The following is a 9,339-nucleotide window of genomic DNA, read 5'->3' on the forward strand; positions in this document are numbered from 1 at the left end:
TAATATCCGATTTACGATGGATTTTTGTCTGTCGTAAGTAGGCGACGGATGAAATCCGTCACAAATTTTGAGTTGGCGATGAAAAAACAGTTGCAAATTCCCGCCCAAAATACAAGATGGCGCGCTTTTCAGTTATTTTGCGACGGATCAGGTCCGTCGTAAAAGGACTTTTGCGTTAACATTATTTTCATTTTTTTTAGAATATGGTGGAAAATTGAGTTTTTTTTTGTAGTCTAATAATTATTTTTTAATAGAATTTCATTAGTTTAATTGTACATATTTGTATCTAAGATTATTTTTTAACAATTGATTGAATGCAAAAAAAAAAAAAAAAAATTATTTTATTTTTATATCAAATGAGTGGAATTTTTATTTTTATTTTTAATTAAAACTATTATTTAAATGATTTGTAATATCACACGAAAAAGAATATTAAGAAGTTTAAAAAGTTTAACAATGTTTGAGGAAAAAATTAGATTTTGAAAAAATAAAAATCGTGATTTAATAAAAATCTATTTTGTGGGAACAAAAAAGAATATTTAATAAAGTTGATGAATTTGAAAAAAAAAAAAAGCATTTGATTTTGAGAAAAACTAATATCCTAAAAAAGAAAATTAAAAATATTTTAAAAAATGTGAAAATTTTCACAATGTTGAAAAATGAAAATATTTTTAAAAAGAAAATGAGAGTTTGAAATTTGAAAAAAAATAAAAATAAAATTTGTTAAGTTCAATAAAAATTGACAAGTTCAAATAAAATGCTTTTAAAAAAATGGCGAAGTGAAAATGAATTAAAATTTTTTTTAAATAAAATGATATTAAAAAATTGACACTTTATCAAAAAAACAAACATTTTAAAACGAAAAATAAATAAGTTGAAAATTTCTGTGATTTTGAAAAATAATTGAAAATGTTCAAAATTTGAAATTAAAAGAAAAAGTTATTTATAAAAACACTAAGATTTTGAAAAAATATATATAATTTTATAAAAAAAAAAAATTGAAAAGTTGAAAATAACATGATGCTTTGAAGAAAAAAATCGGCATTTTGGAATTTTTGGGAAAAAAAATAAAATTTGTGAAAATTTAAGATATTTTGAAAATAAAAATTTAGAGTTTGTATTTTAATTTATTTTTTGAATTATTTTATAATAAAAATGATATTTTGTTAAAAGTTTTCAAAGAAAAATTAAGAGTAAAAAAATATACATTTTGAAAAAAAAATGTAATTTTTAAATGGAAATTGATATTTGTCTGTGAAAAAATAATAATTTTTAATTAATTATTAGGCACATTCACTAATTGAACATTTAACTGTTTTTGGACAATCGAATTAGTCCAAATTGAAGTGTAAATAACTTCATATGTTTATATCAAATTTCACTCAAATTGTTGATCAATCTTGTATTCCCAACACCTTTCTCACATGTAGCTAGCTTGATTGGGGCAAGTAACTAGTCAAATTGAGGGTATTGATCAGTAAAATAGAGTGAATGGACTATACATATAAAATGGGCTAAATATTATTGTCAAAATTGTGACCCAACTTATTGACCTCGCGAAAACCTACGATTGATGTTAATAAGTTTTGTGGGCCCCATCATGATTTGTGTCGAACATCAACACCGTGCATTTAATGTGTCCCCTTTAGGTTAAGAGATATCTCAAAAAATCATCTGTAAACAAAACTTAGGTGGACCATACCATCAAAAACCATGTCAAGACATCATAAAAAAAATATAAAAGTACTTAATGGGGCCCACATGAGTTTTGGATGCGGCTAAAACTTGGTTTGACCCTTCATCCAAGTGGGACACACATAATGAGTGGGTTGGATATGTGAATCACATTAAGGCAAGCCCAATATATGATGATGATTGTTTTAAGGAAACCCCTCTACATTTAGGTGAGTTAGTCATTACCTTTACCAAAGTAAATTTTGTTGGGTCCACTGTTATTTATTTATTTTATCCATTCCGTTTATCCACGTTAACAGATAATTTGAGGTCTAAAGAATAAAAAGGAAGCATATCCAAAGCTCAAATGGACCACACCACAGGAAATAGTGTGATTGAACCCCTACCATTGAAAAATTCCTGCGCAAGGATGCTGGGTGGGGCCCAACACCATGCGTTTGGAAAATCTACTCCGTTAATTCATTTTTAGAGATCATTTTCGGATAAGACTCTAAAAATGAGTTGGATCCAAAAATTAAGTGGGTCACACAAGAAGAAACAGTGGGGAAACAAGTACCTACGGTTGAAACCTTCTGGACTCCACCTTGATGTTTATATGCCATCCAAACAGTTTATAAGTAATTAACACTGGCAATAAGTGAAAATACAAAAGAAATAATTTAAAAAAAACCCTGAAACAAAGCTTTTTATGACCGTAAGAATGTTTCAACGGTTCTCACTGGATCCCCACTATTTCATCTCGTGTGACCCACTTGAGTTTTGGATACACTTCGTTTTTGGTATCTTTTTCTAAAATGAGCTCTATAAACGGATTAACAGTATAGATTTACCACAAACATGGTGGTGGGCCCACCCAACATCCTTGCGCAGGAACTTCCTGCGAAAGGCTTTAGCAGGAAATCCACGTCCCTAAAACGGGCGCGGATTGGCTACTGACAGGTCGAGTAGCCACACTGCTACTGAAGTGACGTTACCAAGTTCTGTGGGCCCCACCATGATGTATGTTTTGTATCCATGCCGTCCATCCATCTGGAGAGGTCATTTTAGGGTAAGACTCAAAGAACGAGTCACATCTAAAGATCCAGTGGGCCCCACCAGAGAAAATAGTGGGGAGAGTGACACCACTGTTACAAACTTCTAAAGGCCATAAAAGTTTTAGATCAAGCTGATATTTGTGTTTTCCCATATTTAATGTCTTTTTTAACTTTTGAACAGGTTGGATTTCGAAAAAACATAATGGTGAGCCTTAGGAAGGTTTCAATGGTGGGCATCAATCTTCCCCCTGTTTTCTTTGGTGAGGTCCACTAAAGCTTTGGATCTGCCTCGTTATCTGGGTCATGCCTTAAAATAATATCTCCAAATGAATGGACGTTGTGGATACAACATATACATCATAGTGGGGTCCACAGAACTGGTGACGTCACTTCAGTAGCGACTCTCGCTACTCAACCTATCAGTATCTAATCCGCGTCCCCCTAAAACGGGGAACGGATTAGCTACTCCCCCTGACTCGGTGCTCTGTGGGGCCCACCATTATGTATGTGTGTCATCCATGTCGTCCATCTATTTTTATATATCATTTTATGATGTGAGAAAAAAATGAATTATATCTCAATCTCAAGTGGACCACATTACAGGAAACAGTTTTGAATGAATTTTGACCATTAAAAACGTTTTGGGGTGATAAAAGTTTTGGATCAAGCCGATATTTATTTTTTCCATTCATCTGGGTCTTTATGACCAAATCAACATATTGGATTTCAAATAAACAGTACAGTGGGCCTTAAGAGGATTTTAATGGTGAATATCCATTCATTTTGTTTTTCTGTTGTGTGGTCCACCTAAGATTTATATCCCTAAAATTTTTTGTATAAAGCCATAAAATCATCTGAAAAAATGGATGAACGGAATGGATGAAACACGTACATCATGGTGGGGCCCACAAAGCACCGACCACTAGCCCCATGTAGCCAATCCGTCTCCCCTAAAATGAGACCCCTTTTCTCTCTCCCTCTCATCCACTCTCCGTCTGTCCCTCTCCCAGAGCCGGCCCAAGAGATCTCTCCCACCTCTCTCTTCCTGTCGATCTCTTCACGAACATTAGGTAATGCTCTCGTTCTCTCGCTCAATCTCTCTTTCAATCGATTGATAGTGGTGGTTCTCTCTCAATCTCTCTCTTCCAGCACCATGATTGGAAACCCCCCAGATTCAGAACCCCCATGATTGGAAACCTAGTTTGTCGTCTAAAGCACCAAAAGTCTACCTTTAATAGGGTACAGATATAGATTAAATGCTAGTTGTCCCATATCTTTGATATATGTTTGGTTCACCTAGTTTGCGACCAACCTGATTCTTTGACCTAGGCATAAGTTCTGGGTTAGGTTTGCTATGCTCACATGTGGGTGGAGCCTTGCACAACAACTTGCAGCCACATGTGTCAATATAGCATAACTTGCAAGAACAAAGATTTCCATTAAGTAGGCCATGTTGTTCAAAACACACTTAAATTGCTCCATTTGGCACTTTTGTTCAGTTATGTTCATCCCCCAAGATAAAGGAAGGCTGGAATGAGTAATAGAAGTTTCTTTACAGAGGCTTTAAATTGCTTAGGGTTTTATATCTAAATGATTTGATAGTAGAAAAGCTACCAAGTGAGGCTGGTGATGTTGATGTCTGCCAAACGCTAGCAACAAGAGGACACTAGTACCTTCATTTCCGTGAAATAAGACCAGCTTCTCCATTTAGTTCTTCACTGATTAATTTGAGAATGTCCATTATTTGTAAAATGGCAAAAGCCCACATTCAATACTTCAAACATGAACACATGCATCGGTAACTAATGGCCTGCTTTGCATGGAAAGTATCCAAACAAATTTGCATTTGCCAAAATTCCCTAGCAATATGTTGCCCAAGAGTATATGTCACCAAACACATGGAGGAAGCCTTTCATGTGTTTGAAAGTATGCCCCACAAGGATTTCATCTCATGGAATTCCATGATTTGTTGATTGTTGTGGATGGAGTGGGATTCAACAGTTTTTTGGCAACATTGTATTCTTTGCCGCCAGTTTGGCACTTTGTGAATAAAATTTTGTTCTTAAAAAAATTTTAAAAAAAAAAAAAAGGAAGAAGAAGAAGAAGAAAAGAAAAAAAGAACATGTTAGTTCATACATACATATTCAAAAATATCACCAACAAACTCCATATATCTTATGGTTATCATTGTGTACTGAAACCAGGATGCTTTTTTAATTGGTGGCTATTTGTTCGTTTGTAACTTACATTTTCTTTTTAATAAGATTCTATTAATTATGAGAAAAAGTACTTTTAATCATATCTCATAAGATGTTGCATCATAGTTTTTTGCAAATGTTTTTGCATATCTCAGTTCCTTTCAATTTCAGTCTATGAATTCATGAATGTAGATCACATCTCTTTATGGTGGGCCTTTGGAATTCCTTTCAAAAAGTACTAGATTTGCTGATGGTTAAATGATTGAAGATCATTGTGAATGAGTGAATATAATTTAAAATCATGTAAGTTTTTTGATATGATAACGTTTAGTGTGATTAGGTGAACTGTGAATATTAGGAGCAAGTAAGGAGGTTGTTGTAAAAATTGGGATCTCTTCTCAATTAGTTGTAAGTAATATAATGAAGCAACTAGTTTGAAGCTTGTGACGTCTTTAAATGTGACAAGTTATCTTCTAAGATATGAAACCTGTTAAACGTCATATCTTCTCAATTTTATTTTTCTCTTTCTATTGTGATTAGCTTTGGCTGTGGCATCTCCTTTTTCCAGATATGAAGACTTCTTTGGGGGTAAAAAGAAAAAAAGTTCAACAAAGCTGAAGTCCTTCGATGGATCTGAAGAACTAAGCATAGCTGAGAAACAAGAAGATGATAAAGGAACTCTTTCAACCCATGAGAAAGAGCTTCAAAAGATCTGCTCTAAAATTGAGCAGATGGAGAAAGAGAACTTGGAAACTAAGGCCTGAACTATGTAGGGAGAGGTAATGATTGATTGTCAATATTCTTGTATCCATCAGCTAGCCTATCTACTGATTCTACCCTGTTGTATTTGTATTTGCATTTGGTTCACAATCCTTTGAATCAAATTCACATGATTGGTCATTGATTTGTTAAATCATTATTATGTTGGGTTCCTGGTGATAGGTAACCGCCAATAAAAGGCCGAAGAACAGTGCACTCGAGTTTGATCTGGATTTTAAGCACGATGTAAGACCACCTCCTGTGATCACAGAAGACGTTATAGCATCCCTTGAAGAATTAATTACAAAAAGGATTATTGAGGTATCTTCATCTCTTACTTGCTATTATATGAAATACTTCACTCCCAATAGATATTCTTCCTTTCTTGATCAATAATGCATTCAAAAGTTGTTATATTTGCATTGAACCAATGGCCATCAACAAAAATAGGCATTTTGTTTAATTCATCCACTTCTCGAATTGAGTTCACTTGTCATTTTGAGCTAGTTTGATGGAATTTCCCCACTCTGCTTAATGTTGGTGTCTGTACTTAGCAAGCAAAAGCACATCTAAAAAGGCAAGTCAAATCCTTTAAATAATAATGGCATATGCACATCTTCACTCTTTCCAAACTGGGCCTATAACTTTGTTCCGTATATGTAATTTTATACAAGTTGATGGTGACATCAAAGCATTTAACAAGCAATGTGCATGAATATGATGCTGTGTGAATCAGTAAATAATATTAGGGAATCGCGTGATGCTCGAGTGCACGTGTACTAACATAGCAAGGAGGTTGGTGCAAGATCCAATTGGGTTCACTTTTGTTGACACATATCAATTGGATATTGCCATTTGTGTTCTTCTATACAAAATCTTATGGTTTCTATATTATTGCATGACTGCATAAATAGTCCATACAGTTGGTATATATAGAAGTTAGCATAGCTTGACATTCTTAGTTTTCATATCTGTCTATTCTTTTTTCTTGCTAGTTGAGACAAACTTGGTAATGTATTGGTATGTATTGGCTATGGAGTTGTATGTATTGATTATTGGGGACAAAATTGTGGAATTTAGTCTTTTCTTGTCGATCAGTTGGGAAGATTATTTTAAATCAGTCCAGAAATATCTACTAAAGTTTATTTTAAATCAATCATTCCATCCTTTCTTTTCATACTGATTTTTCTGCTCATTCTACTGCCCAATACTATTTTCAGATTAAGGATCGACGAACTTCTGACGTCTTTCATTAAATATATCTAAAAGTTGTTTTTTCTTTCCTAGGCCTGGAGCTTAGCTAGCAATTACAAATTATGGAATGGGTGTTTCAGGGGCATTTTGGTGATGTTCAAAGGGCACCTAGTTTGCCGTCTAAAGCACTAAAAGAACTCAAAAGAGCTGGTATGTGTTATTTTTTAAAGATAGCAACTCATAGAAGTGCTCTTAAAATGTCCTCATGAAATGGGTTGTTGCAAGTTTGCGTTTATGTGGAATGTTGGACTAAAAACTCCCATTCTTAATCTTTCTTAATATCTACAGGATGAGAACAAGAGCCAGAAGGGGCTACTTCATTTTTTGCCTAACAGATTCTTGTCTGTTTTCTTTCTGTTTTGTTAGAGAGATTGTCAGCGAAGAACGAGTGATGTTCCAATGCATTCTATGCAACTCGCTGCTTGTCACGGGTTCCAAATTTTGTCTCAGAAATCAGAAGTTTTTTCATGCAAAAGCTGAGTCAATGGAAGGTAGGCTCATGGATTGCATAATTCTCCAACTAGATTTTGGCAGCATTTCAGGATTTCGACATTATGGTCAGGTGATTAGGCTAGCACTTGATATATTAACAGGGGCGTTGCTATTTTTAGGAAGCAATCTTCTGTTCATGTTATTGAAATTTAGGCCTGTTTGGGTGCTGCTTGAAAATAACTTTGAACTCATTTAAGTTAATGGTCATAATGTTTTAGAACATGAAATTCATGAGTTGCAGAGCTATGTGGCAAACTTCTTGTACTAGAGAAATCATCCTAGCTTTTGCTGAAATATTGTCTTTTATCTACTGCAGGCTATATTTAAGCCACCAAAAGCAATGCGAGGAGGAATCCCGATTTGTTTCCCGCAAGTTCATGCATGCTCATATCTTTTCCTGTGGTATCTAATTCCAAGTTCCCGACTAACATCATGTTTTAATGCTCTTGAAGTTTGGAAACAGTGGATCACTGAAGCAACATGGGTTTGCAAGGAACAAGATTTAGACCATTGATGATGATCCTCCACCTCTTCATCCTGCTAAGTACATTGGTAAATCTTCTCTAGACTTGCTACTGAAACCATCTGAAGAGGATCTGAAGTGCTGGCCCCACTGGTATGGACCCAGTACCTATAGACAGTTGGGTTGTTGTTGTTATTGTCTTTAGAACATTTGGGTAGTATTGGACTTGTAATAATTGAAACTTGATCGGGTCATTGGAATTTGGAACTCTTTTGTAGGGCATGTTTGCATGCGGGTGGCACTAATCAAATCAGATAAGTTTAGCCTGATGTATTTTGCTTTCTATGGGGAGACGAAATGAAATGAATTGATACAGTTGACCCTTTTAAGGTGTTTCCCCTTTAATGGGGCTATTTTGCATTAACCTTGTTCGATTAAAATCTTTTTTCTATTAAAAAAAAAAAAAAAAAATCTTGGGAATTGCCGCCCTTCCAACTGGCCCTTCAATAGTTCAGATGAAAAATGATGAAACTTTGTATCTTCTTTTCTATTCTCTTTTTCGTGTTAAATTTTCTCTGTTATTTATTTATTTTGTATGCAATGTCTTGCTAATGAAAAAATTTGCCATGGCACTTCAGTTTTGAGTTCCGTCTTAGAGTGGCTTTTGCGTTGAATGGAGATCTCACCATGATATCACGGATTAGGAACCTCGACAGCAAGCCATTTAGTTTCTCCTTTGCTTTCCACACATATTTCTCCATTTCTATCATCAGGTACGAAAAAATCTCTATAGGATTAGAATCGACATCCCTGTATTGGATAGGACCATAGAACTCATCTTCATTTAATCCACTGATTGAATTATCATTTGATATTTTTGTTTTGTTGTTCAAGCTTAGTGTTCAAATTCAAAATTGAATTTTTTATATGAAGCTTCTTAAGCTCACATGCAGTCCTCCACCCACACCTCTACATGTGACCACACATGCCAACCTTGCAAGCGCATGCAAAAATCAAGTAGTGTCTCAAGTGGGCCCCACCTTTTAGATGACCTGGCCTAAAATCTCCCTATGTTACTATTGAATGAACGGTCCGGATTGATGATTGGGCACCCCACGTGTCACATTGGGGACATTTAGCAAAATCCACACAACTAGTTGGCATGTGGGACCCACCATGGTGTTTGTATGGCATTTTGCCCATCCAACTATCAGGTGGGGCACACCATAGAAATGTGTGTGAACACACACACAACCCTCAAGTCCAACCGGTTGGACAACAAGTTATACTCCACCCAACTGATAACTTCTAACCAGTTAAGAGCATGTGAAATCTAGCCCCTCAAGTTATATGATGCCTTTTGAAACTCATTGCATATACAATGTCCTTTTAAGCAGAAATTTCAATGGGAGCTGTTGCTGGAATCTCTGTTGCAGCAGTTGCC

General features: G+C 35.0%; 1 long non-coding RNA gene across 1 annotated transcript; it reads left to right on the forward strand.

Moving 5' to 3' along the window:
• The first annotated feature begins 7,396 nt into the window (after positions 1 to 7,396).
• Positions 7,397 to 8,662, forward strand: LOC131235472 (uncharacterized). Its single transcript, XR_009166159.1, has 4 exons — positions 7,397 to 7,502; positions 7,749 to 7,805; positions 7,896 to 8,048; positions 8,534 to 8,662. It is a non-coding gene; the product is annotated as an uncharacterized LOC131235472 (long non-coding RNA).
• The last annotated feature ends 677 nt before the right edge of the window (positions 8,663 to 9,339 follow it).

This window comes from Magnolia sinica, chromosome 19 (assembly GCF_029962835.1).
Source record: "Magnolia sinica isolate HGM2019 chromosome 19, MsV1, whole genome shotgun sequence".
NCBI lineage: Eukaryota > Viridiplantae > Streptophyta > Magnoliopsida > Magnoliales > Magnoliaceae > Magnolia > Magnolia sinica.